Here is a 24821-nt window from a genome sequence, read left to right as displayed (position 1 = left end):
CTATCAAAGTGGACATACGTCCTCACCTCGGTGGCGATTAAAACGATTTCGCCCCCGGGTGGGCTCGAACCACCAACCTTTCGGTTAACAGCCGAACGCGCTAGCCGATTGCGCCACGGAGGCCTTGACTTTCGGTCACTTCTGCTCTCTTTATCAATGCAAGTCGTATGCTTTTCGCAGGCACCTCGCAGAGTGGTAGTATCTGCTTACGCCTCTTCACATGGATAACGTGCATGCACACTGTAGTGCGGCTCATAAACGAATGACATCGCCAAGCATGACATTATACTACAAAATGCATACAAAACAGTGTTCCGCCTACACATCCAGTAAACCTCTGATGCAAGTAGAGCACTCTTTATCGGTTGTAGAACTTCCCCTTCATTCACTGCACTGCCATCTGTTAGATGCTGCTCGAGCTAGCTCTGCTCTCAGCAGCAAAGTTAAAAAAATGAATGCCTTCTGTGAGGGTCGAACTCACGACCCCTGGTTTAAAAGACCAGTGCTCTACCACTGAGCTAAGAAGGCCGCAGCTTTGCCTTCGTGAGCTACTCCCGAATTGTCACGTCATCATACTGAATCTTACAGCCCTCGACCAGATATCGGATTTGACACACAGATGCTGCTGGAGGTGTCCACCTTACCGTTTTCCAACTCTCTTCACTGTTTCACCCTTACGATCGACGACGAGCGTCAAGCCACCAAAGGTTTGCGGTCTGCGCAAAACTTGACCTAGTGCACAGCTTGTGGGATAGCGTGGCTCTACTGTGAAACGCGCCTTTCGACTCCTCTCTCTGGCTACATCGTCCACAGTGGCACTGGGGGCTTCATGTAAGGCGACTGCACGCCGCTCGGCCAACAGCGGCCTACTGCAGACCGACACTTAAGAGACGCCAAATGCAGATCGACATCGAGAGAGAGGCCCTGTCATATGGCACTCGCGGTGTATACGCCGAAATGAAATGTAAATAATACATCTTTTGTAGTGGTCGTCGCTCTACTGCAGTGTCACACATGCCGAATGAATAGGAAAACGGTAGAACGTCTGCATAGGGCCATGTTGTTACCTCCACTGTCACGTGGCTGAATGTGTATAAGGCTGGGTGGCATCATTCAAACACAGCCAAATTGTCACACTAGCTGTGTATCTCTATCAAAGTGGACATACGTCCTCACCTCGGTGGCGATTAAAACGATTTCGCCCCCGGGTGGGCTCGAACCACCAACCTTTCGGTTAACAGCCGAACGCGCTAGCCGATTGCGCCACGGAGGCCTTGACTTTCGGTCACTTCTGCTCTCTTTATCAATGCAAGTCGTATACTTTTCGCAGGCACCTCGCAGAGTGGTAGTATCTGCTTACGCCTCTTCACATGGATAACGTGCATGCACACTGTAGTGCGGCTCATAAACGAATGACATCGCCAAGCATGACATTATACTACAAAATGCATACAAAACAGTGTTCCGCCTACACATCCAGTAAACCTCTGATGCAAGTAGAGCACTCTTTATCGGTTGTAGAACTTCCCCTTCATTCAGTGCACTGCCATCTGTTAGATGCTGCTCGAGCTAGCTCTGCTCTCAGCAGCAAAGTTAAAAAAATGAATGCCTTCTGTGAGGGTCGAACTCACGACCCCTGGTTTAAAAGACCAGTGCTCTACCACTGAGCTAAGAAGGCCGCAGCTTTGCCTTCGTGAGCTACTCCCGAATTGTCACGTCATCATACTGAATCTTACAGCCCTCGACCAGATATCGGATTTGACACACAGATGCTGCTGGAGGTGTCCACCTTACCGTTTTCCAACTCTCTTCACTGTTTCACCCTTACGATCGACGACGAGCGTCAAGCCACCAAAGGTTTGCGGTCTGCGCAAAACTTGACCTAGTGCACAGCTTGTGGGATAGCGTGGCTCTACTGTGAAACGCGCCTTTCGACTCCTCTCTCTGGCTACATCGTCCACAGTGGCACTGGGGGCTTCATGTAAGGCGACTGCACGCCGCTCGGCCAACAGCGGCCTACTGCAGACCGACACTTAAGAGACGCCAAATGCAGATCGACATCGAGAGAGAGGCCCTGTCATATGGCACTCGCGGTGTATACGCCGAAATGAAATGTAAATAATACATCTTTTGTAGTGGTCGTCGCTCTACTGCAGTGTCACACATGCCGAATGAATAGGAAAACGGTAGAACGTCTGCATAGGGCCATGTTGTTACCTCCACTGTCACGTGGCTGAATGTGTATAAGGCTGGGTGGCATCATTCAAACACAGCCAAATTGTCACACTAGCTGTGTATCTCTATCAAAGTGGACATACGTCCTCACCTCGGTGGCGATTAAAACGATTTCGCCCCCGGGTGGGCTCGAACCACCAACCTTTCGGTTAACAGCCGAACGCGCTAGCCGATTGCGCCACGGAGGCCTTGACTTTCGGTCACTTCTGCTCTCTTTATCAATGCAAGTCGTATACTTTTCGCAGGCACCTCGCAGAGTGGTAGTATCTGCTTACGCCTCTTCACATGGATAACGTGCATGCACACTGTAGTGCGGCTCATAAACGAATGACATCGCCAAGCATGACATTATACTACAAAATGCATACAAAACAGTGTTCCGCCTACACATCCAGTAAACCTCTGATGCAAGTAGAGCACTCTTTATCGGTTGTAGAACTTCCCCTTCATTCAGTGCACTGCCATCTGTTAGATGCTGCTCGAGCTAGCTCTGCTCTCAGCAGCAAAGTTAAAAAAATGAATGCCTTCTGTGAGGGTCGAACTCACGACCCCTGGTTTAAAAGACCAGTGCTCTACCACTGAGCTAAGAAGGCCGCAGCTTTGCCTTCGTGAGCTACTCCCGAATTGTCACGTCATCATACTGAATCTTACAGCCCTCGACCAGATATCGGATTTGACACACAGATGCTGCTGGAGGTGTCCACCTTACCGTTTTCCAACTCTCTTCACTGTTTCACCCTTACGATCGACGACGAGCGTCAAGCCACCAAAGGTTTGCGGTCTGCGCAAAACTTGACCTAGTGCACAGCTTGTGGGATAGCGTGGCTCTACTGTGAAACGCGCCTTTCGACTCCTCTCTCTGGCTACATCGTCCACAGTGGCACTGGGGGCTTCATGTAAGGCGACTGCACGCCGCTCGGCCAACAGCGGCCTACTGCAGACCGACACTTAAGAGACGCCAAATGCAGATCGACATCGAGAGAGAGGCCCTGTCATATGGCACTCGCGGTGTATACGCCGAAATGAAATGTAAATAATACATCTTTTGTAGTGGTCGTCGCTCTACTGCAGTGTCACACATGCCGAATGAATAGGAAAACGGTAGAACGTCTGCATAGGGCCATGTTGTTACCTCCACTGTCACGTGGCTGAATGTGTATAAGGCTGGGTGGCATCATTCAAACACAGCCAAATTGTCACACTAGCTGTGTATCTCTATCAAAGTGGACATACGTCCTCACCTCGGTGGCGATTAAAACGATTTCGCCCCCGGGTGGGCTCGAACCACCAACCTTTCGGTTAACAGCCGAACGCGCTAGCCGATTGCGCCACGGAGGCCTTGACTTTCGGTCACTTCTGCTCTCTTTATCAATGCAAGTCGTATACTTTTCGCAGGCACCTCGCAGAGTGGTAGTATCTGCTTACGCCTCTTCACATGGATAACGTGCATGCACACTGTAGTGCGGCTCATAAACGAATGACATCGCCAAGCATGACATTATACTACAAAATGCATACAAAACAGTGTTCCGCCTACACATCCAGTAAACCTCTGATGCAAGTAGAGCACTCTTTATCGGTTGTAGAACTTCCCCTTCATTCAGTGCACTGCCATCTGTTAGATGCTGCTCGAGCTAGCTCTGCTCTCAGCAGCAAAGTTAAAAAAATGAATGCCTTCTGTGAGGGTCGAACTCACGACCCCTGGTTTAAAAGACCAGTGCTCTACCACTGAGCTAAGAAGGCCGCAGCTTTGCCTTCGTGAGCTACTCCCGAATTGTCACGTCATCATACTGAATCTTACAGCCCTCGACCAGATATCGGATTTGACACACAGATGCTGCTGGAGGTGTCCACCTTACCGTTTTCCAACTCTCTTCACTGTTTCACCCTTACGATCGACGACGAGCGTCAAGCCACCAAAGGTTTGCGGTCTGCGCAAAACTTGACCTAGTGCACAGCTTGTGGGATAGCGTGGCTCTACTGTGAAACGCGCCTTTCGACTCCTCTCTCTGGCTACATCGTCCACAGTGGCACTGGGGGCTTCATGTAAGGCGACTGCACGCCGCTCGGCCAACAGCGGCCTACTGCAGACCGACACTTAAGAGACGCCAAATGCAGATCGACATCGAGAGAGAGGCCCTGTCATATGGCACTCGCGGTGTATACGCCGAAATGAAATGTAAATAATACATCTTTTGTAGTGGTCGTCGCTCTACTGCAGTGTCACACATGCCGAATGAATAGGAAAACGGTAGAACGTCTGCATAGGGCCATGTTGTTACCTCCACTGTCACGTGGCTGAATGTGTATAAGGCTGGGTGGCATCATTCAAACACAGCCAAATTGTCACACTAGCTGTGTATCTCTATCAAAGTGGACATACGTCCTCACCTCGGTGGCGATTAAAACGATTTCGCCCCCGGGTGGGCTCGAACCACCAACCTTTCGGTTAACAGCCGAACGCGCTAGCCGATTGCGCCACGGAGGCCTTGACTTTCGGTCACTTCTGCTCTCTTTATCAATGCAAGTCGTATACTTTTCGCAGGCACCTCGCAGAGTGGTAGTATCTGCTTACGCCTCTTCACATGGATAACGTGCATGCACACTGTAGTGCGGCTCATAAACGAATGACATCGCCAAGCATGACATTATACTACAAAATGCATACAAAACAGTGTTCCGCCTACACATCCAGTAAACCTCTGATGCAAGTAGAGCACTCTTTATCGGTTGTAGAACTTCCCCTTCATTCAGTGCACTGCCATCTGTTAGATGCTGCTCGAGCTAGCTCTGCTCTCAGCAGCAAAGTTAAAAAAATGAATGCCTTCTGTGAGGGTCGAACTCACGACCCCTGGTTTAAAAGACCAGTGCTCTACCACTGAGCTAAGAAGGCCGCAGCTTTGCCTTCGTGAGCTACTCCCGAATTGTCACGTCATCATACTGAATCTTACAGCCCTCGACCAGATATCGGATTTGACACACAGATGCTGCTGGAGGTGTCCACCTTACCGTTTTCCAACTCTCTTCACTGTTTCACCCTTACGATCGACGACGAGCGTCAAGCCACCAAAGGTTTGCGGTCTGCGCAAAACTTGACCTAGTGCACAGCTTGTGGGATAGCGTGGCTCTACTGTGAAACGCGCCTTTCGACTCCTCTCTCTGGCTACATCGTCCACAGTGGCACTGGGGGCTTCATGTAAGGCGACTGCACGCCGCTCGGCCAACAGCGGCCTACTGCAGACCGACACTTAAGAGACGCCAAATGCAGATCGACATCGAGAGAGAGGCCCTGTCATATGGCACTCGCGGTGTATACGCCGAAATGAAATGTAAATAATACATCTTTTGTAGTGGTCGTCGCTCTACTGCAGTGTCACACATGCCGAATGAATAGGAAAACGGTAGAACGTCCGCATAGGGCCATGTTTTTACCTCCACTGTCACGTGGCTGAATGTGCATAAGGCTGGGTGGCATCATTCAAACACAGCCAAATTGTCACACTAGCTGTGTATCTCTATCAAAGTGGACATACGTCCTCACCTCGGTGGCGATTAAAACGATTTCGCCCCCGGGTGGGCTCGAACCACCAACCTTTCGGTTAACAGCCGAACGCGCTAGCCGATTGCGCCACGGAGGCCTTGACTTTCGGTCACTTCTGCTCTCTTTATCAATGCAAGTCGTATGCTTTTCGCAGGCACCTCGCAGAGTGGTAGTATCTGCTTACGCCTCTTCACATGGATAACGTGCATGCACACTGTAGTGCGGCTCATAAACGAATGACATCGCCAAGCATGACATTATACTACAAAATGCATACAAAACAGTGTTCCGCCTACACATCCAGTAAACCTCTGATGCAAGTAGAGCACTCTTTATCGGTTGTAGAACTTCCCCTTCATTCAGTGCACTGCCATATGTTAGATGCTGCTCGAGCTAGCTCTGCTCTCAGCAGCAAAGTTAAAAAAATGAATGCCTTCTGTGAGGGTCGAACTCACGACCCCTGGTTTAAAAGACCAGTGCTCTACCACTGAGCTAAGAAGGCCGCAGCTTTGCCTTCGTGAGCTACTCCCGAATTGTCACGTCATCATACTGAATCTTACAGCCCTCGACCAGATATCGGATTTGACACACAGATGCTGCTGGAGGTGTCCACCTTACCGTTTTCCAACTCTCTTCACTGTTTCACCCTTACGATCGACGACGAGCGTCAAGCCACCAAAGGTTTGCGGTCTGCGCAAAACTTGACCTAGTGCACAGCTTGTGGGATAGCGTGGCTCTACTGTGAAACGCGCCTTTCGACTCCTCTCTCTGGCTACATCGTCCACAGTGGCACTGGGGGCTTCATGTAAGGCGACTGCACGCCGCTCGGCCAACAGCGGCCTTTTTTTTTTTTTTTTATTTTTTTTTAAATGGACTTGTAGTCCGGGGTGATATGTTACAATACAGCATCACCGGTCTATTGCGGTCTAACTGTGTTGGTGAGGCAGTAATTTCCACAGGGCAGTGACTGCGTCACTGAAATTCACTTTGGAGGTGTGGCGGTGGGACTTGTAGTCCCGTACCACCCTCTGACAGTGATAGTACTACATCAGTCAGGCAGAAAATTTTGCCTAACATGGGCAGGTACTGCAGACCGACACTTAAGAGACGCCAAATGCAGATCGACATCGAGAGAGAGGCCCTGTCATATGGCACTCGCGGTGTATACGCCGAAATGAAATGTAAATAATACATCTTTTGTAGTGGTCGTCGCTCTACTGCAGTGTCACACATGCCGAATGAATAGGAAAACGGTAGAACGTCCGCGACTGCACGCCGCTCGGCCAACAGCGGCCTACTGCAGACCGACACTTAAGAGACGCCAAATGCAGATCGACATCGAGAGAGAGGCCCTGTCATATGGCACTCGCGGTGTATACGCCGAAATGAAATGTAAATAATACATCTTTTGTAGTGGTCGTCGCTCTACTGCAGTGTCACACATGCCGAATGAATAGGAAAACGGTAGAACGTCCGCATAGGGCCATGTTTTTACCTCCACTGTCACGTGGCTGAATGTGTATAAGGCTGGGTGGCATCATTCAAACACAGCCAAATTGTCACACTAGCTGTGTATCTCTATCAAAGTGGACATACGTCCTCACCTCGGTGGCGATTAAAACGATTTCGCCCCCGGGTGGGCTCGAACCACCAACCTTTCGGTTAACAGCCGAACGCGCTAGCCGATTGCGCCACGGAGGCCTTGACTTTCGGTCACTTCTGCTCTCTTTATCAATGCAAGTCGTATGCTTTTCGCAGGCACCTCGCAGAGTGGTAGTATCTGCTTACGCCTCTTCACATGGATAACGTGCATGCACACTGTAGTGCGGCTCATAAACGAATGACATCGCCAAGCATGACATTATACTACAAAATGCATACAAAACAGTGTTCCGCCTACACATCCAGTAAACCTCTGATGCAAGTAGAGCACTCTTTATCGGTTGTAGAACTTCCCCTTCATTCAGTGCACTGCCATCTGTTAGATGCTGCTCGAGCTAGCTCTGCTCTCAGCAGCAAAGTTAAAAAAATGAATGCCTTCTGTGAGGGTCGAACTCACGACCCCTGGTTTAAAAGACCAGTGCTCTACCACTGAGCTAAGAAGGCCGCAGCTTTGCCTTCGTGAGCTACTCCCGAATTGTCACGTCATCATACTGAATCTTACAGCCCTCGACCAGATATCGGATTTGACACACAGATGCTGCTGGAGGTGTCCACCTTACCGTTTTCCAACTCTCTTCACTGTTTCACCCTTACGATCGACGACGAGCGTCAAGCCACCAAAGGTTTGCGGTCTGCGCAAAACTTGACCTAGTGCACAGCTTGTGGGATAGCGTGGCTCTACTGTGAAACGCGCCTTTCGACTCCTCTCTCTGGCTACATCGTCCACAGTGGCACTGGGGGCTTCATGTAAGGCGACTGCACGCCGCTCGGCCAACAGCGGCCTACTGCAGACCGACACTTAAGAGACGCCAAATGCAGATCGACATCGAGAGAGAGGCCCTGTCATATGGCACTCGCGGTGTATACGCCGAAATGAAATGTAAATAATACATCTTTTGTAGTGGTCGTCGCTCTACTGCAGTGTCACACATGCCGAATGAATAGGAAAACGGTAGAACGTCTGCATAGGGCCATGTTGTTACCTCCACTGTCACGTGGCTGAATGTGTATAAGGCTGGGTGGCATCATTCAAACACAGCCAAATTGTCACACTAGCTGTGTATCTCTATCAAAGTGGACATACGTCCTCACCTCGGTGGCGATTAAAACGATTTCGCCCCCGGGTGGGCTCGAACCACCAACCTTTCGGTTAACAGCCGAACGCGCTAGCCGATTGCGCCACGGAGGCCTTGACTTTCGGTCACTTCTGCTCTCTTTATCAATGCAAGTCGTATACTTTTCGCAGGCACCTCGCAGAGTGGTAGTATCTGCTTACGCCTCTTCACATGGATAACGTGCATGCACACTGTAGTGCGGCTCATAAACGAATGACATCGCCAAGCATGACATTATACTACAAAATGCATACAAAACAGTGTTCCGCCTACACATCCAGTAAACCTCTGATGCAAGTAGAGCACTCTTTATCGGTTGTAGAACTTCCCCTTCATTCAGTGCACTGCCATCTGTTAGATGCTGCTCGAGCTAGCTCTGCTCTCAGCAGCAAAGTTAAAAAAATGAATGCCTTCTGTGAGGGTCGAACTCACGACCCCTGGTTTAAAAGACCAGTGCTCTACCACTGAGCTAAGAAGGCCGCAGCTTTGCCTTCGTGAGCTACTCCCGAATTGTCACGTCATCATACTGAATCTTACAGCCCTCGACCAGATATCGGATTTGACACACAGATGCTGCTGGAGGTGTCCACCTTACCGTTTTCCAACTCTCTTCACTGTTTCACCCTTACGATCGACGACGAGCGTCAAGCCACCAAAGGTTTGCGGTCTGCGCAAAACTTGACCTAGTGCACAGCTTGTGGGATAGCGTGGCTCTACTGTGAAACGCGCCTTTCGACTCCTCTCTCTGGCTACATCGTCCACAGTGGCACTGGGGGCTTCATGTAAGGCGACTGCACGCCGCTCGGCCAACAGCGGCCTACTGCAGACCGACACTTAAGAGACGCCAAATGCAGATCGACATCGAGAGAGAGGCCCTGTCATATGGCACTCGCGGTGTATACGCCGAAATGAAATGTAAATAATACATCTTTTGTAGTGGTCGTCGCTCTACTGCAGTGTCACACATGCCGAATGAATAGGAAAACGGTAGAACGTCTGCATAGGGCCATGTTGTTACCTCCACTGTCACGTGGCTGAATGTGTATAAGGCTGGGTGGCATCATTCAAACACAGCCAAATTGTCACACTAGCTGTGTATCTCTATCAAAGTGGACATACGTCCTCACCTCGGTGGCGATTAAAACGATTTCGCCCCCGGGTGGGCTCGAACCACCAACCTTTCGGTTAACAGCCGAACGCGCTAGCCGATTGCGCCACGGAGGCCTTGACTTTCGGTCACTTCTGCTCTCTTTATCAATGCAAGTCGTATACTTTTCGCAGGCACCTCGCAGAGTGGTAGTATCTGCTTACGCCTCTTCACATGGATAACGTGCATGCACACTGTAGTGCGGCTCATAAACGAATGACATCGCCAAGCATGACATTATACTACAAAATGCATACAAAACAGTGTTCCGCCTACACATCCAGTAAACCTCTGATGCAAGTAGAGCACTCTTTATCGGTTGTAGAACTTCCCCTTCATTCAGTGCACTGCCATCTGTTAGATGCTGCTCGAGCTAGCTCTGCTCTCAGCAGCAAAGTTAAAAAAATGAATGCCTTCTGTGAGGGTCGAACTCACGACCCCTGGTTTAAAAGACCAGTGCTCTACCACTGAGCTAAGAAGGCCGCAGCTTTGCCTTCGTGAGCTACTCCCGAATTGTCACGTCATCATACTGAATCTTACAGCCCTCGACCAGATATCGGATTTGACACACAGATGCTGCTGGAGGTGTCCACCTTACCGTTTTCCAACTCTCTTCACTGTTTCACCCTTACGATCGACGACGAGCGTCAAGCCACCAAAGGTTTGCGGTCTGCGCAAAACTTGACCTAGTGCACAGCTTGTGGGATAGCGTGGCTCTACTGTGAAACGCGCCTTTCGACTCCTCTCTCTGGCTACATCGTCCACAGTGGCACTGGGGGCTTCATGTAAGGCGACTGCACGCCGCTCGGCCAACAGCGGCCTACTGCAGACCGACACTTAAGAGACGCCAAATGCAGATCGACATCGAGAGAGAGGCCCTGTCATATGGCACTCGCGGTGTATACGCCGAAATGAAATGTAAATAATACATCTTTTGTAGTGGTCGTCGCTCTACTGCAGTGTCACACATGCCGAATGAATAGGAAAACGGTAGAACGTCTGCATAGGGCCATGTTGTTACCTCCACTGTCACGTGGCTGAATGTGTATAAGGCTGGGTGGCATCATTCAAACACAGCCAAATTGTCACACTAGCTGTGTATCTCTATCAAAGTGGACATACGTCCTCACCTCGGTGGCGATTAAAACGATTTCGCCCCCGGGTGGGCTCGAACCACCAACCTTTCGGTTAACAGCCGAACGCGCTAGCCGATTGCGCCACGGAGGCCTTGACTTTCGGTCACTTCTGCTCTCTTTATCAATGCAAGTCGTATACTTTTCGCAGGCACCTCGCAGAGTGGTAGTATCTGCTTACGCCTCTTCACATGGATAACGTGCATGCACACTGTAGTGCGGCTCATAAACGAATGACATCGCCAAGCATGACATTATACTACAAAATGCATACAAAACAGTGTTCCGCCTACACATCCAGTAAACCTCTGATGCAAGTAGAGCACTCTTTATCGGTTGTAGAACTTCCCCTTCATTCAGTGCACTGCCATCTGTTAGATGCTGCTCGAGCTAGCTCTGCTCTCAGCAGCAAAGTTAAAAAAATGAATGCCTTCTGTGAGGGTCGAACTCACGACCCCTGGTTTAAAAGACCAGTGCTCTACCACTGAGCTAAGAAGGCCGCAGCTTTGCCTTCGTGAGCTACTCCCGAATTGTCACGTCATCATACTGAATCTTACAGCCCTCGACCAGATATCGGATTTGACACACAGATGCTGCTGGAGGTGTCCACCTTACCGTTTTCCAACTCTCTTCACTGTTTCACCCTTACGATCGACGACGAGCGTCAAGCCACCAAAGGTTTGCGGTCTGCGCAAAACTTGACCTAGTGCACAGCTTGTGGGATAGCGTGGCTCTACTGTGAAACGCGCCTTTCGACTCCTCTCTCTGGCTACATCGTCCACAGTGGCACTGGGGGCTTCATGTAAGGCGACTGCACGCCGCTCGGCCAACAGCGGCCTACTGCAGACCGACACTTAAGAGACGCCAAATGCAGATCGACATCGAGAGAGAGGCCCTGTCATATGGCACTCGCGGTGTATACGCCGAAATGAAATGTAAATAATACATCTTTTGTAGTGGTCGTCGCTCTACTGCAGTGTCACACATGCCGAATGAATAGGAAAACGGTAGAACGTCCGCATAGGGCCATGTTTTTACCTCCACTGTCACGTGGCTGAATGTGTATAAGGCTGGGTGGCATCATTCAAACACAGCCAAATTGTCACACTAGCTGTGTATCTCTATCAAAGTGGACATACGTCCTCACCTCGGTGGCGATTAAAACGATTTCGCCCCCGGGTGGGCTCGAACCACCAACCTTTCGGTTAACAGCCGAACGCGCTAGCCGATTGCGCCACGGAGGCCTTGACTTTCGGTCACTTCTGCTCTCTTTATCAATGCAAGTCGTATGCTTTTCGCAGGCACCTCGCAGAGTGGTAGTATCTGCTTACGCCTCTTCACATGGATAACGTGCATGCACACTGTAGTGCGGCTCATAAACGAATGACATCGCCAAGCATGACATTATACTACAAAATGCATACAAAACAGTGTTCCGCCTACACATCCAGTAAACCTCTGATGCAAGTAGAGCACTCTTTATCGGTTGTAGAACTTCCCCTTCATTCAGTGCACTGCCATCTGTTAGATGCTGCTCGAGCTAGCTCTGCTCTCAGCAGCAAAGTTAAAAAAATGAATGCCTTCTGTGAGGGTCGAACTCACGACCCCTGGTTTAAAAGACCAGTGCTCTACCACTGAGCTAAGAAGGCCGCAGCTTTGCCTTCGTGAGCTACTCCCGAATTGTCACGTCATCATACTGAATCTTACAGCCCTCGACCAGATATCGGATTTGACACACAGATGCTGCTGGAGGTGTCCACCTTACCGTTTTCCAACTCTCTTCACTGTTTCACCCTTACGATCGACGACGAGCGTCAAGCCACCAAAGGTTTGCGGTCTGCGCAAAACTTGACCTAGTGCACAGCTTGTGGGATAGCGTGGCTCTACTGTGAAACGCGCCTTTCGACTCCTCTCTCTGGCTACATCGTCCACAGTGGCACTGGGGGCTTCATGTAAGGCGACTGCACGCCGCTCGGCCAACAGCGGCCTACTGCAGACCGACACTTAAGAGACGCCAAATGCAGATCGACATCGAGAGAGAGGCCCTGTCATATGGCACTCGCGGTGTATACGCCGAAATGAAATGTAAATAATACATCTTTTGTAGTGGTCGTCGCTCTACTGCAGTGTCACACATGCCGAATGAATAGGAAAACGGTAGAACGTCTGCATAGGGCCATGTTGTTACCTCCACTGTCACGTGGCTGAATGTGTATAAGGCTGGGTGGCATCATTCAAACACAGCCAAATTGTCACACTAGCTGTGTATCTCTATCAAAGTGGACATACGTCCTCACCTCGGTGGCGATTAAAACGATTTCGCCCCCGGGTGGGCTCGAACCACCAACCTTTCGGTTAACAGCCGAACGCGCTAGCCGATTGCGCCACGGAGGCCTTGACTTTCGGTCACTTCTGCTCTCTTTATCAATGCAAGTCGTATACTTTTCGCAGGCACCTCGCAGAGTGGTAGTATCTGCTTACGCCTCTTCACATGGATAACGTGCATGCACACTGTAGTGCGGCTCATAAACGAATGACATCGCCAAGCATGACATTATACTACAAAATGCATACAAAACAGCGTTCCGCCTACACATCCAGTAAACCTCTGATGCAAGTAGAGCACTCTTTATCGGTTGTAGAACTTCCCCTTCATTCAGTGCACTGCCATCTGTTAGATGCTGCTCGAGCTAGCTCTGCTCTCAGCAGCAAAGTTAAAAAAATGAATGCCTTCTGTGAGGGTCGAACTCACGACCCCTGGTTTAAAAGACCAGTGCTCTACCACTGAGCTACGAAGGCCGCAGCTTTGCCTTCGTGAGCTACTCCCGAATTGTCACGTCATCATACTGAATCTTACAGCCCTCGACCAGATATCGGATTTGACACACAGATGCTGCTGGAGGTGTCCACCTTACCGTTTTCCAACTCTCTTCACTGTTTCACCCTTACGATCGACGACGAGCGTCAAGCCACCAAAGGTTTGCGGTCTGCGCAAAACTTGACCTAGTGCACAGCTTGTGGGATAGCGTGGCTCTACTGTGAAACGCGCCTTTCGACTCCTCTCTCTGGCTACATCGTCCACAGTGGCACTGGGGGCTTCATGTAAGGCGACTGCACGCCGCTCGGCCAACAGCGGCCTACTGCAGACCGACACTTAAGAGACGCCAAATGCAGATCGACATCGAGAGAGAGGCCCTGTCATATGGCACTCGCGGTGTATACGCCGAAATGAAATGTAAATAATACATCTTTTGTAGTGGTCGTCGCTCTACTGCAGTGTCACACATGCCGAATGAATAGGAAAACGGTAGAACGTCCGCATAGGGCCATGTTTTTACCTCCACTGTCACGTGGCTGAATGTGCATAAGGCTGGGTGGCATCATTCAAACACAGCCAAATTGTCACACTAGCTGTGTATCTCTATCAAAGTGGACATACGTCCTCACCTCGGTGGCGATTAAAACGATTTCGCCCCCGGGTGGGCTCGAACCACCAACCTTTCGGTTAACAGCCGAACGCGCTAGCCGATTGCGCCACGGAGGCCTTGACTTTCGGTCACTTCTGCTCTCTTTATCAATGCAAGTCGTATACTTTTCGCAGGCACCTCGCAGAATGGTAGTATCTGCTTACGCCTCTTCACATGGATAACGTGCATGCACACTGTAGTGCGGCTCATAAACGAATGACATCGCCAAGCATGACATTATACTACAAAATGCATACAAAACAGTGTTCCGCCTACACATCCAGTAAACCTCTGATGCAAGTAGAGCACTCTTTATCGGTTGTAGAACTTCCCCTTCATTCACTGCACTGCCATCTGTTAGATGCTGCTCGAGCTAGCTCTGCTCTCAGCAGCAAAGTTAAAAAAATGAATGCCTTCTGTGAGGGTCGAACTCACGACCCCTGGTTTACGAGACCAGTGCTCTACCACTGAGCTAAGAAGGCCGCAGCTTTGCGTTCGTGAGCTACTCCCGAATTGTCACGTCATCATACTGAATCTTACAGCCCTCGACCAGATATCGGATTTGACACACAGATGCTGCTGGAGGTGTCCACCTTACCGTTTTCCAACTCTCTTCACTGTTTCACCCTTACGATCGACGACGAGCGTCAAGCCACCAAAGGTTTGCGGTCTGCGCAAAACTTGACCTAGTGCACAGCTTGTGGGATAGCGTGGCTCTACTGTGAAACGCGCCTTTCGACTCCTCTCTCTGGCTACATCGTCCACAGTGGCACTGGGGGCTTCATGTAAGGCGACTGCACGCCGCTCGGCCAACAGCGGCCTACTGCAGACCGACACTTAAGAGACGCCAAATGCAGATCGACATCGAGAGAGAGGCCCTGTCATATGGCACTCGCGGTGTATACGCCGAAATGAAATGTAAATAATACATCTTTTGTAGTGGTCGTCGCTCTACTGCAGTGTCACACATGCCGAATGAATAGGAAAACGGTAGAACGTCTGCATAGGGCCATGTTGTTACCTCCACTGTCACGTGGCTGAATGTGTATAAGGCTGGGTGGCATCATTCAAACACAGCCAAATTGTCACACTAGCTGTGTATCTCTATCAAAGTGGACATACGTCCTCACCTCGGTGGCGATTAAAACGATTTCGCCCCCGGGTGGGCTCGAACCACCAACCTTTCGGTTAACAGCCGAACGCGCTAGCCGATTGCGCCACGGAGGCCTTGACTTTCGGTCACTTCTGCTCTCTTTATCAATGCAAGTCGTATACTTTTCGCAGGCACCTCGCAGAGTGGTAGTATCTGCTTACGCCTCTTCACATGGATAACGTGCATGCACACTGTAGTGCGGCTCATAAACGAATGACATCGCCAAGCATGACATTATACTACAAAATGCATACAAAACAGTGTTCCGCCTACACATCCAGTAAACCTCTGATGCAAGTAGAGCACTCTTTATCGGTTGTAGAACTTCCCCTTCATTCAGTGCACTGCCATCTGTTAGATGCTGCTCGAGCTAGCTCTGCTCTCAGCAGCAAAGTTAAAAAAATGAATGCCTTCTGTGAGGGTCGAACTCACGACCCCTGGTTTAAAAGACCAGTGCTCTACCACTGAGCTAAGAAGGCCGCAGCTTTGCCTTCGTGAGCTACTCCCGAATTGTCACGTCATCATACTGAATCTTACAGCCCTCGACCAGATATCGGATTTGACACACAGATGCTGCTGGAGGTGTCCACCTTACCGTTTTCCAACTCTCTTCACTGTTTCACCCTTACGATCGACGACGAGCGTCAAGCCACCAAAGGTTTGCGGTCTGCGCAAAACTTGACCTAGTGCACAGCTTGTGGGATAGCGTGGCTCTACTGTGAAACGCGCCTTTCGACTCCTCTCTCTGGCTACATCGTCCACAGTGGCACTGGGGGCTTCATGTAAGGCGACTGCACGCCGCTCGGCCAACAGCGGCCTACTGCAGACCGACACTTAAGAGACGCCAAATGCAGATCGACATCGAGAGAGAGGCCCTGTCATATGGCACTCGCGGTGTATACGCCGAAATGAAATGTAAATAATACATCTTTTGTAGTGGTCGTCGCTCTACTGCAGTGTCACACATGCCGAATGAATAGGAAAACGGTAGAACGTCTGCATAGGGCCATGTTGTTACCTCCACTGTCACGTGGCTGAATGTGTATAAGGCTGGGTGGCATCATTCAAACACAGCCAAATTGTCACACTAGCTGTGTATCTCTATCAAAGTGGACATACGTCCTCACCTCGGTGGCGATTAAAACGATTTCGCCCCCGGGTGGGCTCGAACCACCAACCTTTCGGTTAACAGCCGAACGCGCTAGCCGATTGCGCCACGGAGGCCTTGACTTTCGGTCACTTCTGCTCTCTTTATCAATGCAAGTCGTATACTTTTCGCAGGCACCTCGCAGAGTGGTAGTATCTGCTTACGCCTCTTCACATGGATAACGTGCATGCACACTGTAGTGCGGCTCATAAACGAATGACATCGCCAAGCATGACATTATACTACAAAATGCATACAAAACAGTGTTCCGCCTACACATCCAGTAAACCTCTGATGCAAGTAGAGCACTCTTTATCGGTTGTAGAACTTCCCCTTCATTCAGTGCACTGCCATCTGTTAGATGCTGCTCGAGCTAGCTCTGCTCTCAGCAGCAAAGTTAAAAAAATGAATGCCTTCTGTGAGGGTCGAACTCACGACCCCTGGTTTAAAAGACCAGTGCTCTACCACTGAGCTAAGAAGGCCGCAGCTTTGCCTTCGTGAGCTACTCCCGAATTGTCACGTCATCATACTGAATCTTACAGCCCTCGACCAGATATCGGATTTGACACACAGATGCTGCTGGAGGTGTCCACCTTACCGTTTTCCAACTCTCTTCACTGTTTCACCCTTACGATCGACGACGAGCGTCAAGCCACCAAAGGTTTGCGGTCTGCGCAAAACTTGACCTAGTGCACAGCTTGTGGGATAGCGTGGCTCTACTGTGAAACGCGCCTTTCGACTCCTCTCTCTGGCTACATCGTCCACAGTGGCACTGGGGGCTTCATGTAAGGCGACTGCACGCCGCTCGGCCAACAGCGGCCTACTGCAGACCGACACTTAAGAGACGCCAAATGCAGATCGACATCGAGAGAGAGGCCCTGTCATATGGCACTCGCGGTGTATACGCCGAAATGAAATGTAAATAATACATCTTTTGTAGTGGTCGTCGCTCTACTGCAGTGTCACACATGCCGAATGAATAGGAAAACGGTAGAACGTCTGCATAGGGCCATGTTGTTACCTCCACTGTCACGTGGCTGAATGTGTATAAGGCTGGGTGGCATCATTCAAACACAGCCAAATTGTCACACTAGCTGTGTATCTCTATCAAAGTGGACATACGTCCTCACCTCGGTGGCGATTAAAACGATTTCGCCCCCGGGTGGGCTCGAACCACCAACCTTTCGGTTAACAGCCGAACGCGCTAGCCGATTGCGCCACGGAGGCCTTGACTTTCGGTCACTTCTGCTCTCTTTATCAATGCAAGTCGTATACTTTTCGCAGGCACCTCGCAGAGTGGTAGTATCTGCTTACGCCTCTTCACATGGATAACGTGCATGCACACTGTAGTGCGGCTCATAAACGAATGACATCGCCAAGCATGACATTATACTACAAAATGCATACAAAACAGTGTTCCGCCTACACATCCAGTAAACCTCTGATGCAAGTAGAGCACTCTTTATCGGTTGTAGAACTTCCCCTTCATTCAGTGCACTGCCATCTGTTAGATGCTGCTCGAGCTAGCTCTGCTCTCAGCAGCAAAGTTAAAAAAATGAATGCCTTCTGTGAGGGTCGAACTCACGACCCCTGGTTTAAAAGACCAGTGCTCTACCACTGAGCTACGAAGGCCGCAGCTTTGCCTTCGTGAGCTACTCCCGAATTGTCACGTCATCATACTGAATCTTACAGCCCTCGACCAGATATCGGATTTGACACACAGATGCTGCTGGAGGTGTCCACCTTACCGTTTTCCAACTCTCTTCACTGTTTCACCCTTACGATCGACGACGAGCGTCAAGCCACCAAAGGTTTGCGGTCTGCGCAAAACTTGACCTAGTGCACAGCTTGTGGGATAGCGTGGCTCTACTGTGAAACGCGCCTTTCGACTCCTCTCTCTGGCTACATCGTCCACAGTGGCACTGGGGGCTTCATGTAAGGCGACTGCACGCCGCTCGGCCAACAGCGGCCTACTGCAGACCGACACTTAAGAGACGCCAAATGCAGATCGACATCGAGAGAGAGGCCCTGTCATATGGCACTCGCGGTGTATACGCCGAAATGAAATGTAAATAATACATCTTTTGTAGTGGTCGTCGCTCTACTGCAGTGTCACACATGCCGAATGAATAGGAAAACGGTAGAACGTCCGCATAGGGCCATGTTTTTACCTCCACTGTCACGTGGCTGAATGTGCATAAGGCTGGGTGGCATCATTCAAACACAGCCAAATTGTCACACTAGCTGTGTATCTCTATCAAAGTGGACATACGTCCTCACCTCGGTGGCGATTAAAACGATTTCGCCCCCGGGTGGGCTCGAACCACCAACCTTTCGGTTAACAGCCGAACGCGCTAGCCGATTGCGCCACGGAGGCCTTGACTTTCGGTCACTTCTGCTCTCTTTATCAATGCAAGTCGTATACTTTTCGCAGGCACCTCGCAGAATGGTAGTATCTGCTTACGCCTCTTCACATGGATAACGTGCATGCACACTGTAGTGGGGCTCATAAACGAATGACATCGCCAAGCATGACATTATACTACAAAATGCATACAAAACAGTGTTCCGCCTACACATCCAGTAAACCTCTGATGCAAGTAGAGCACTCTTTATCGGTTGTAGAACTTCCCCTTCATTCACTGCACTGCCATCTGTTAGATGCTGCTCGAGCTAGCTCTGCTCTCAGCAGCAAAGTTAAAAAAATGAATGCCTTCTGTGAGGGTCGAACTCACGACCCCTGGTTTACGAGACCAGTGCTCTACCACTGAGCTAAGAAGGCCGCAGCTTTGCGTTCGTGAGCTACTCCCGAATTGTCACGTCATCATACTGAATCTTACAGCCCTCGACCAGATATCGGATTTGACACACAGATGCTGCTGGAGGTGTCCACCTTACCGTTTTCCAACTCTCTTCACTGTTTCACCCTTACGATCGACGACGAGCGTCAAGCCACCAAAGGTTTGCGGTCTGCGCAAAACTTGACCTAGTGCACAGCTTGTGGGATAGCGTGGCTCTACTGTGAAACGCGCCTTTCGACTCCTCTCTCTGGCTACATCGTCCACAGTGGCACTGGGGGCTTCATGTAAGGCGACTGCACGCCGCTCGGCCAACAGCGGCCTACTGCAGACCGACACTTAAGAGACGCCAAATGCAGATCGACATCGAGAGAGAGGCCCTGTCATATGGCACTCGCGGTGTATACGCCGAAATGAAATGTAAATAATACATCTTTTGTAGTGGTCGTCGCTCTACTGCAGTGTCACACATGCCGAATGAATAGGAAAACGGTAGAACGTCTGCATAGGGCCATGTTGTTACCTCCACTGTCACGTGGCTGAATGTGTATAAGGCTGGGTGGCATCATTCAAACACAGCCAAATTGTCACACTAGCTGTGTATCTCTATCAAAGTGGACATACGTCCTCACCTCGGTGGCGATTAAAACGATTTCGCCCCCGGGTGGGCTCGAACCACCAACCTTTCGGTTAACAGCCGAACGCGCTAGCCGATTGCGCCACGGAGGCCTTGACTTTCGGTCACTTCTGCTCTCTTTATCAATGCAAGTCGTATACTTTTCGCAGGCACCTCGCAGAGTGGTAGTATCTGCTTACGCCTCTTCACATGGATAACGTGCATGCACACTGTAGTGCGGCTCATAAACGAATGACATCGCCAAGCATGACATTATACTACAAAATGCATACAAAACAGTGTTCCGCCTACACATCCAGTAAACCTCTGATGCAAGTAGAGCACTCTTTATCGGTTGTAGAACTTCCCCTTCATTCAGTGCACTGCCATCTGTTAGATGCTGCTCGAGCTAGCTCTGCTCTCAGCAGCAAAGTTAAAAAAATGAATGCCTTCTGTGAGGGTCGAACTCACGACCCCTGGTTTAAAAGACCAGTGCTCTACCACTGAGCTAAGAAGGCCGCAGCTTTGCCTTCGTGAGCTACTCCCGAATTGTCACGTCATCATACTGAATCTTACAGCCCTCGACCAGATATCGGATTTGACACACAGATGCTGCTGGAGGTGTCCACCTTACCGTTTTCCAACTCTCTTCACTGTTTCACCCTTACGATCGACGACGAGCGTCAAGCCACCAAAGGTTTGCGGTCTGCGCAAAACTTGACCTAGTGCACAGCTTGTGGGATAGCGTGGCTCTACTGTGAAACGCGCCTTTCGACTCCTCTCTCTGGCTACATCGTCCACAGTGGCACTGGGGGCTTCATGTAAGGCGACTGCACGCCGCTCGGCCAACAGCGGCCTACTGCAGACCGACACTTAAGAGACGCCAAATGCAGATCGACATCGAGAGAGAGGCCCTGTCATATGGCACTCGCGGTGTATACGCCGAAATGAAATGTAAATAATACATCTTTTGTAGTGGTCGTCGCTCTACTGCAGTGTCACACATGCCGAATGAATAGGAAAACGGTAGAACGTCTGCATAGGGCCATGTTGTTACCTCCACTGTCACGTGGCTGAATGTGTATAAGGCTGGGTGGCATCATTCAAACACAGCCAAATTGTCACACTAGCTGTGTATCTCTATCAAAGTGGACATACGTCCTCACCTCGGTGGCGATTAAAACGATTTCGCCCCCGGGTGGGCTCGAACCACCAACCTTTCGGTTAACAGCCGAACGCGCTAGCCGATTGCGCCACGGAGGCCTTGACTTTCGGTCACTTCTGCTCTCTTTATCAATGCAAGTCGTATACTTTTCGCAGGCACCTCGCAGAGTGGTAGTATCTGCTTACGCCTCTTCACATGGATAACGTGCATGCACACTGTAGTGCGGCTCATAAACGAATGACATCGCCAAGCATGACATTATACTACAAAATGCATACAAAACAGTGTTCCGCCTACACATCCAGTAAACCTCTGATGCAAGTAGAGCACTCTTTATCGGTTGTAGAACTTCCCCTTCATTCAGTGCACTGCCATCTGTTAGATGCTGCTCGAGCTAGCTCTGCTCTCAGCAGCAAAGTTAAAAAAATGAATGCCTTCTGTGAGGGTCGAACTCACGACCCCTGGTTTAAAAGACCAGTGCTCTACCACTGAGCTAAGAAGGCCGCAGCTTTGCCTTCGTGAGCTACTCCCGAATTGTCACGTCATCATACTGAATCTTACAGCCCTCGACCAGATATCGGATTTGACACACAGATGCTGCTGGAGGTGTCCACCTTACCGTTTTCCAACTCTCTTCACTGTTTCACCCTTACGATCGACGACGAGCGTCAAGCCACCAAAGGTTTGCGGTCTGCGCAAAACTTGACCTAGTGCACAGCTTGTGGGATAGCGTGGCTCTACTGTGAAACGCGCCTTTCGACTCCTCTCTCTGGCTACATCGTCCACAGTGGCACTGGGGGCTTCATGTAAGGCGACTGCACGCCGCTCGGCCAACAGCGGCCTACTGCAGACCGACACTTAAGAGACGCCAAATGCAGATCGACATCGAGAGAGAGGCCCTGTCATATGGCACTCGCGGTGTATACGCCGAAATGAAATGTAAATAATACATCTTTTGTAGTGGTCGTCGCTCTACTGCAGTGTCACACATGCCGAATGAATAGGAAAACGGTAGAACGTCCGCATAGGGCCATGTTTTTACCTCCACTGTCACGTGGCTGAATGTGCATAAGGCTGGGTGGCATCATTCAAACACAGCCAAATTGTCACACTAGCTGTGTATCTCTATCAAAGTGGACATACGTCCTCACCTCGGTGGCGATTAAAACGATTTCGCCCCCGGGTGGGCTCGAACCACCAACCTTTCGGTTAACAGCCGAACGCGCTAGCCGATTGCGCCACGGAGGCCTTGACTTTCGGTCACTTCTGCTCTCTTTATCAATGCAAGTCGTATACTTTTCGCAGGCACCTCGCAGAATGGTAGTATCTGCTTACGCCTCTTCACATGGATAACGTGCATGCACACTGTAGTGGGGCTCATAAACGAATGACATCGCCAAGCATGACATTATACTACAAAATGCATACAAAACAGTGTTCCGCCTACACATCCAGTAAACCTCTGATGCAAGTAGAGCACTCTTTATCGGTTGTAGAACTTCCCCTTCATTCACTGCACTGCCATCTGTTAGATGCTGCTCGAGCTAGCTCTGCTCTCAGCAGCAAAGTTAAAAAAATGAATGCCTTCTGTGAGGGTCGAACTCACGACCCCTGGTTTACGAGACCAGTGCTCTACCACTGAGCTAAGAAGGCCGCAGCTTTGCGTTCGTGAGCTACTCCCGAATTGTCACGTCATCATACTGAATCTTACAGCCCTCGACCAGATATCGGATTTGACACACAGATGCTGCTGGAGGTGTCCACCTTACCGTTTTCCAACTCTCTTCACTGTTTCACCCTTACGATCGACGACGAGCGTCAAGCCACCAAAGGTTTGCGGTCTGCGCAAAACTTGACCTAGTGCACAGCTTGTGGGATAGCGTGGCTCTACTGTGAAACGCGCCTTTCGACTCCTCTCTCTGGCTACATCGTCCACAGTGGCACTGGGGGCTTCATGTAAGGCGACTGCACGCCGCTCGGCCAACAGCGGCCTACTGCAGACCGACACTTAAGAGACGCCAAATGCAGATCGACATCGAGAGAGAGGCCCTGTCATATGGCACTCGCGGTGTATACGCCGAAATGAAATGTAAATAATACATCTTTTGTAGTGGTCGTCGCTCTACTGCAGTGTCACACATGCCGAATGAATAGGAAAACGGTAGAACGTCCGCATAGGGCCATGTTTTTACCTCCACTGTCACGTGGCTGAATGTGTATAAGGCTGGGTGGCATCATTCAAACACAGCCAAATTGTCACACTAGCTGTGTATCTCTATCAAAGTGGACATACGTCCTCACCTCGGTGGCGATTAAAACGATTTCGCCCCCGGGTGGGCTCGAACCACCAACCTTTCGGTTAACAGCCGAACGCGCTAGCCGATTGCGCCACGGAGGCCTTGACTTTCGGTCACTTCTGCTCTCTTTATCAATGCAAGTCGTATGCTTTTCGCAGGCACCTCGCAGAGTGGTAGTATCTGCTTACGCCTCTTCACATGGATAACGTGCATGCACACTGTAGTGCGGCTCATAAACGAATGACATCGCCAAGCATGACATTATACTACAAAATGCATACAAAACAGTGTTCCGCCTACACATCCAGTAAACCTCTGATGCAAGTAGAGCACTCTTTATCGGTTGTAGAACTTCCCCTTCATTCAGTGCACTGCCATCTGTTAGATGCTGCTCGAGCTAGCTCTGCTCTCAGCAGCAAAGTTAAAAAAATGAATGCCTTCTGTGAGGGTCGAACTCACGACCCCTGGTTTAAAAGACCAGTGCTCTACCACTGAGCTAAGAAGGCCGCAGCTTTGCCTTCGTGAGCTACTCCCGAATTGTCACGTCATCATACTGAATCTTACAGCCCTCGACCAGATATCGGATTTGACACACAGATGCTGCTGGAGGTGTCCACCTTACCGTTTTCCAACTCTCTTCACTGTTTCACCCTTACGATCGACGACGAGCGTCAAGCCACCAAAGGTTTGCGGTCTGCGCAAAACTTGACCTAGTGCACAGCTTGTGGGATAGCGTGGCTCTACTGTGAAACGCGCCTTTCGACTCCTCTCTCTGGCTACATCGTCCACAGTGGCACTGGGGGCTTCATGTAAGGCGACTGCACGCCGCTCGGCCAACAGCGGCCTACTGCAGACCGACACTTAAGAGACGCCAAATGCAGATCGACATCGAGAGAGAGGCCCTGTCATATGGCACTCGCGGTGTATACGCCGAAATGAAATGTAAATAATACATCTTTTGTAGTGGTCGTCGCTCTACTGCAGTGTCACACATGCCGAATGAATAGGAAAACGGTAGAACGTCCGCATAGGGCCATGTTTTTACCTCCACTGTCACGTGGCTGAATGTGTATAAGGCTGGGTGGCATCATTCAAACACAGCCAAATTGTCACACTAGCTGTGTATCTCTATCAAAGTGGACATACGTCCTCACCTCGGTGGCGATTAAAACGATTTCGCCCCCGGGTGGGCTCGAACCACCAACCTTTCGGTTAACAGCCGAACGCGCTAGCCGATTGCGCCACGGAGGCCTTGACTTTCGGTCACTTCTGCTCTCTTTATCAATGCAAGTCGTATACTTTTCGCAGGCACCTCGCAGAATGGTAGTATCTGCTTACGCCTCTT

At 50.3% G+C, this 24821-nt stretch overlaps 43 non-coding genes across 43 annotated transcripts; all 43 read right to left on the bottom strand.

Annotated features, from left to right (window-relative positions):
• Positions 1 to 49: 49 nt before the first annotated feature.
• Positions 50 to 123, bottom strand: Trnan-guu (transfer RNA asparagine (anticodon GUU)). The gene has a single exon. It is a non-coding gene; the product is annotated as a tRNA-Asn (tRNA).
• Positions 124 to 456: 333 nt separating this feature from the next.
• Positions 457 to 528, bottom strand: Trnak-uuu (transfer RNA lysine (anticodon UUU)). The gene has a single exon. It is a non-coding gene; the product is annotated as a tRNA-Lys (tRNA).
• Positions 529 to 1199: 671 nt separating this feature from the next.
• Trnan-guu (transfer RNA asparagine (anticodon GUU)) lies at positions 1200 to 1273 on the bottom strand. Its single transcript has one exon. It is a non-coding gene; the product is annotated as a tRNA-Asn (tRNA).
• A 333-nt stretch (positions 1274 to 1606) lies between these two features.
• On the bottom strand, positions 1607 to 1678 carry Trnak-uuu (transfer RNA lysine (anticodon UUU)). Its single transcript has one exon. It is a non-coding gene; the product is annotated as a tRNA-Lys (tRNA).
• Positions 1679 to 2349: 671 nt separating this feature from the next.
• Trnan-guu (transfer RNA asparagine (anticodon GUU)) lies at positions 2350 to 2423 on the bottom strand. The gene has a single exon. It is a non-coding gene; the product is annotated as a tRNA-Asn (tRNA).
• A 333-nt stretch (positions 2424 to 2756) lies between these two features.
• Positions 2757 to 2828, bottom strand: Trnak-uuu (transfer RNA lysine (anticodon UUU)). Its single transcript has one exon. It is a non-coding gene; the product is annotated as a tRNA-Lys (tRNA).
• Positions 2829 to 3499: 671 nt separating this feature from the next.
• Positions 3500 to 3573, bottom strand: Trnan-guu (transfer RNA asparagine (anticodon GUU)). The gene has a single exon. It is a non-coding gene; the product is annotated as a tRNA-Asn (tRNA).
• Positions 3574 to 3906: 333 nt separating this feature from the next.
• Trnak-uuu (transfer RNA lysine (anticodon UUU)) lies at positions 3907 to 3978 on the bottom strand. Its single transcript has one exon. It is a non-coding gene; the product is annotated as a tRNA-Lys (tRNA).
• A 671-nt stretch (positions 3979 to 4649) lies between these two features.
• On the bottom strand, positions 4650 to 4723 carry Trnan-guu (transfer RNA asparagine (anticodon GUU)). Its single transcript has one exon. It is a non-coding gene; the product is annotated as a tRNA-Asn (tRNA).
• A 333-nt stretch (positions 4724 to 5056) lies between these two features.
• On the bottom strand, positions 5057 to 5128 carry Trnak-uuu (transfer RNA lysine (anticodon UUU)). Its single transcript has one exon. It is a non-coding gene; the product is annotated as a tRNA-Lys (tRNA).
• Positions 5129 to 5799: 671 nt separating this feature from the next.
• On the bottom strand, positions 5800 to 5873 carry Trnan-guu (transfer RNA asparagine (anticodon GUU)). The gene has a single exon. It is a non-coding gene; the product is annotated as a tRNA-Asn (tRNA).
• A 333-nt stretch (positions 5874 to 6206) lies between these two features.
• Trnak-uuu (transfer RNA lysine (anticodon UUU)) lies at positions 6207 to 6278 on the bottom strand. The gene has a single exon. It is a non-coding gene; the product is annotated as a tRNA-Lys (tRNA).
• Positions 6279 to 7403: 1125 nt separating this feature from the next.
• On the bottom strand, positions 7404 to 7477 carry Trnan-guu (transfer RNA asparagine (anticodon GUU)). The gene has a single exon. It is a non-coding gene; the product is annotated as a tRNA-Asn (tRNA).
• A 333-nt stretch (positions 7478 to 7810) lies between these two features.
• Trnak-uuu (transfer RNA lysine (anticodon UUU)) lies at positions 7811 to 7882 on the bottom strand. The gene has a single exon. It is a non-coding gene; the product is annotated as a tRNA-Lys (tRNA).
• Positions 7883 to 8553: 671 nt separating this feature from the next.
• On the bottom strand, positions 8554 to 8627 carry Trnan-guu (transfer RNA asparagine (anticodon GUU)). The gene has a single exon. It is a non-coding gene; the product is annotated as a tRNA-Asn (tRNA).
• Positions 8628 to 8960: 333 nt separating this feature from the next.
• Positions 8961 to 9032, bottom strand: Trnak-uuu (transfer RNA lysine (anticodon UUU)). The gene has a single exon. It is a non-coding gene; the product is annotated as a tRNA-Lys (tRNA).
• A 671-nt stretch (positions 9033 to 9703) lies between these two features.
• Trnan-guu (transfer RNA asparagine (anticodon GUU)) lies at positions 9704 to 9777 on the bottom strand. Its single transcript has one exon. It is a non-coding gene; the product is annotated as a tRNA-Asn (tRNA).
• A 333-nt stretch (positions 9778 to 10110) lies between these two features.
• On the bottom strand, positions 10111 to 10182 carry Trnak-uuu (transfer RNA lysine (anticodon UUU)). The gene has a single exon. It is a non-coding gene; the product is annotated as a tRNA-Lys (tRNA).
• Positions 10183 to 10853: 671 nt separating this feature from the next.
• On the bottom strand, positions 10854 to 10927 carry Trnan-guu (transfer RNA asparagine (anticodon GUU)). The gene has a single exon. It is a non-coding gene; the product is annotated as a tRNA-Asn (tRNA).
• Positions 10928 to 11260: 333 nt separating this feature from the next.
• Trnak-uuu (transfer RNA lysine (anticodon UUU)) lies at positions 11261 to 11332 on the bottom strand. The gene has a single exon. It is a non-coding gene; the product is annotated as a tRNA-Lys (tRNA).
• A 671-nt stretch (positions 11333 to 12003) lies between these two features.
• Positions 12004 to 12077, bottom strand: Trnan-guu (transfer RNA asparagine (anticodon GUU)). The gene has a single exon. It is a non-coding gene; the product is annotated as a tRNA-Asn (tRNA).
• Positions 12078 to 12410: 333 nt separating this feature from the next.
• On the bottom strand, positions 12411 to 12482 carry Trnak-uuu (transfer RNA lysine (anticodon UUU)). The gene has a single exon. It is a non-coding gene; the product is annotated as a tRNA-Lys (tRNA).
• Positions 12483 to 13153: 671 nt separating this feature from the next.
• Positions 13154 to 13227, bottom strand: Trnan-guu (transfer RNA asparagine (anticodon GUU)). Its single transcript has one exon. It is a non-coding gene; the product is annotated as a tRNA-Asn (tRNA).
• Positions 13228 to 13560: 333 nt separating this feature from the next.
• On the bottom strand, positions 13561 to 13632 carry Trnak-uuu (transfer RNA lysine (anticodon UUU)). Its single transcript has one exon. It is a non-coding gene; the product is annotated as a tRNA-Lys (tRNA).
• Positions 13633 to 14303: 671 nt separating this feature from the next.
• On the bottom strand, positions 14304 to 14377 carry Trnan-guu (transfer RNA asparagine (anticodon GUU)). Its single transcript has one exon. It is a non-coding gene; the product is annotated as a tRNA-Asn (tRNA).
• A 333-nt stretch (positions 14378 to 14710) lies between these two features.
• On the bottom strand, positions 14711 to 14782 carry Trnat-cgu (transfer RNA threonine (anticodon CGU)). Its single transcript has one exon. It is a non-coding gene; the product is annotated as a tRNA-Thr (tRNA).
• Positions 14783 to 15453: 671 nt separating this feature from the next.
• Positions 15454 to 15527, bottom strand: Trnan-guu (transfer RNA asparagine (anticodon GUU)). Its single transcript has one exon. It is a non-coding gene; the product is annotated as a tRNA-Asn (tRNA).
• Positions 15528 to 15860: 333 nt separating this feature from the next.
• Trnak-uuu (transfer RNA lysine (anticodon UUU)) lies at positions 15861 to 15932 on the bottom strand. Its single transcript has one exon. It is a non-coding gene; the product is annotated as a tRNA-Lys (tRNA).
• A 671-nt stretch (positions 15933 to 16603) lies between these two features.
• Positions 16604 to 16677, bottom strand: Trnan-guu (transfer RNA asparagine (anticodon GUU)). Its single transcript has one exon. It is a non-coding gene; the product is annotated as a tRNA-Asn (tRNA).
• Positions 16678 to 17010: 333 nt separating this feature from the next.
• Positions 17011 to 17082, bottom strand: Trnak-uuu (transfer RNA lysine (anticodon UUU)). Its single transcript has one exon. It is a non-coding gene; the product is annotated as a tRNA-Lys (tRNA).
• Positions 17083 to 17753: 671 nt separating this feature from the next.
• Trnan-guu (transfer RNA asparagine (anticodon GUU)) lies at positions 17754 to 17827 on the bottom strand. Its single transcript has one exon. It is a non-coding gene; the product is annotated as a tRNA-Asn (tRNA).
• A 333-nt stretch (positions 17828 to 18160) lies between these two features.
• Trnak-uuu (transfer RNA lysine (anticodon UUU)) lies at positions 18161 to 18232 on the bottom strand. The gene has a single exon. It is a non-coding gene; the product is annotated as a tRNA-Lys (tRNA).
• Positions 18233 to 18903: 671 nt separating this feature from the next.
• On the bottom strand, positions 18904 to 18977 carry Trnan-guu (transfer RNA asparagine (anticodon GUU)). The gene has a single exon. It is a non-coding gene; the product is annotated as a tRNA-Asn (tRNA).
• Positions 18978 to 19310: 333 nt separating this feature from the next.
• Positions 19311 to 19382, bottom strand: Trnat-cgu (transfer RNA threonine (anticodon CGU)). Its single transcript has one exon. It is a non-coding gene; the product is annotated as a tRNA-Thr (tRNA).
• Positions 19383 to 20053: 671 nt separating this feature from the next.
• Trnan-guu (transfer RNA asparagine (anticodon GUU)) lies at positions 20054 to 20127 on the bottom strand. Its single transcript has one exon. It is a non-coding gene; the product is annotated as a tRNA-Asn (tRNA).
• Positions 20128 to 20460: 333 nt separating this feature from the next.
• Positions 20461 to 20532, bottom strand: Trnak-uuu (transfer RNA lysine (anticodon UUU)). Its single transcript has one exon. It is a non-coding gene; the product is annotated as a tRNA-Lys (tRNA).
• A 671-nt stretch (positions 20533 to 21203) lies between these two features.
• Trnan-guu (transfer RNA asparagine (anticodon GUU)) lies at positions 21204 to 21277 on the bottom strand. The gene has a single exon. It is a non-coding gene; the product is annotated as a tRNA-Asn (tRNA).
• Positions 21278 to 21610: 333 nt separating this feature from the next.
• Positions 21611 to 21682, bottom strand: Trnak-uuu (transfer RNA lysine (anticodon UUU)). The gene has a single exon. It is a non-coding gene; the product is annotated as a tRNA-Lys (tRNA).
• A 671-nt stretch (positions 21683 to 22353) lies between these two features.
• On the bottom strand, positions 22354 to 22427 carry Trnan-guu (transfer RNA asparagine (anticodon GUU)). Its single transcript has one exon. It is a non-coding gene; the product is annotated as a tRNA-Asn (tRNA).
• A 333-nt stretch (positions 22428 to 22760) lies between these two features.
• Positions 22761 to 22832, bottom strand: Trnat-cgu (transfer RNA threonine (anticodon CGU)). Its single transcript has one exon. It is a non-coding gene; the product is annotated as a tRNA-Thr (tRNA).
• A 671-nt stretch (positions 22833 to 23503) lies between these two features.
• On the bottom strand, positions 23504 to 23577 carry Trnan-guu (transfer RNA asparagine (anticodon GUU)). Its single transcript has one exon. It is a non-coding gene; the product is annotated as a tRNA-Asn (tRNA).
• A 333-nt stretch (positions 23578 to 23910) lies between these two features.
• Positions 23911 to 23982, bottom strand: Trnak-uuu (transfer RNA lysine (anticodon UUU)). Its single transcript has one exon. It is a non-coding gene; the product is annotated as a tRNA-Lys (tRNA).
• Positions 23983 to 24653: 671 nt separating this feature from the next.
• Positions 24654 to 24727, bottom strand: Trnan-guu (transfer RNA asparagine (anticodon GUU)). The gene has a single exon. It is a non-coding gene; the product is annotated as a tRNA-Asn (tRNA).
• Between the last annotated feature and the right edge of the window lie 94 nt (positions 24728 to 24821).

The sequence above is a fragment of the Schistocerca cancellata genome, unplaced genomic scaffold, assembly GCF_023864275.1.
Source record: "Schistocerca cancellata isolate TAMUIC-IGC-003103 unplaced genomic scaffold, iqSchCanc2.1 HiC_scaffold_867, whole genome shotgun sequence".
Taxonomy (NCBI): Eukaryota; Metazoa; Arthropoda; class Insecta; order Orthoptera; family Acrididae; genus Schistocerca; species Schistocerca cancellata.
Note: the sequence above shows the minus strand (reverse complement) of the source record. Positions and strands in the feature narration are given on the sequence as shown.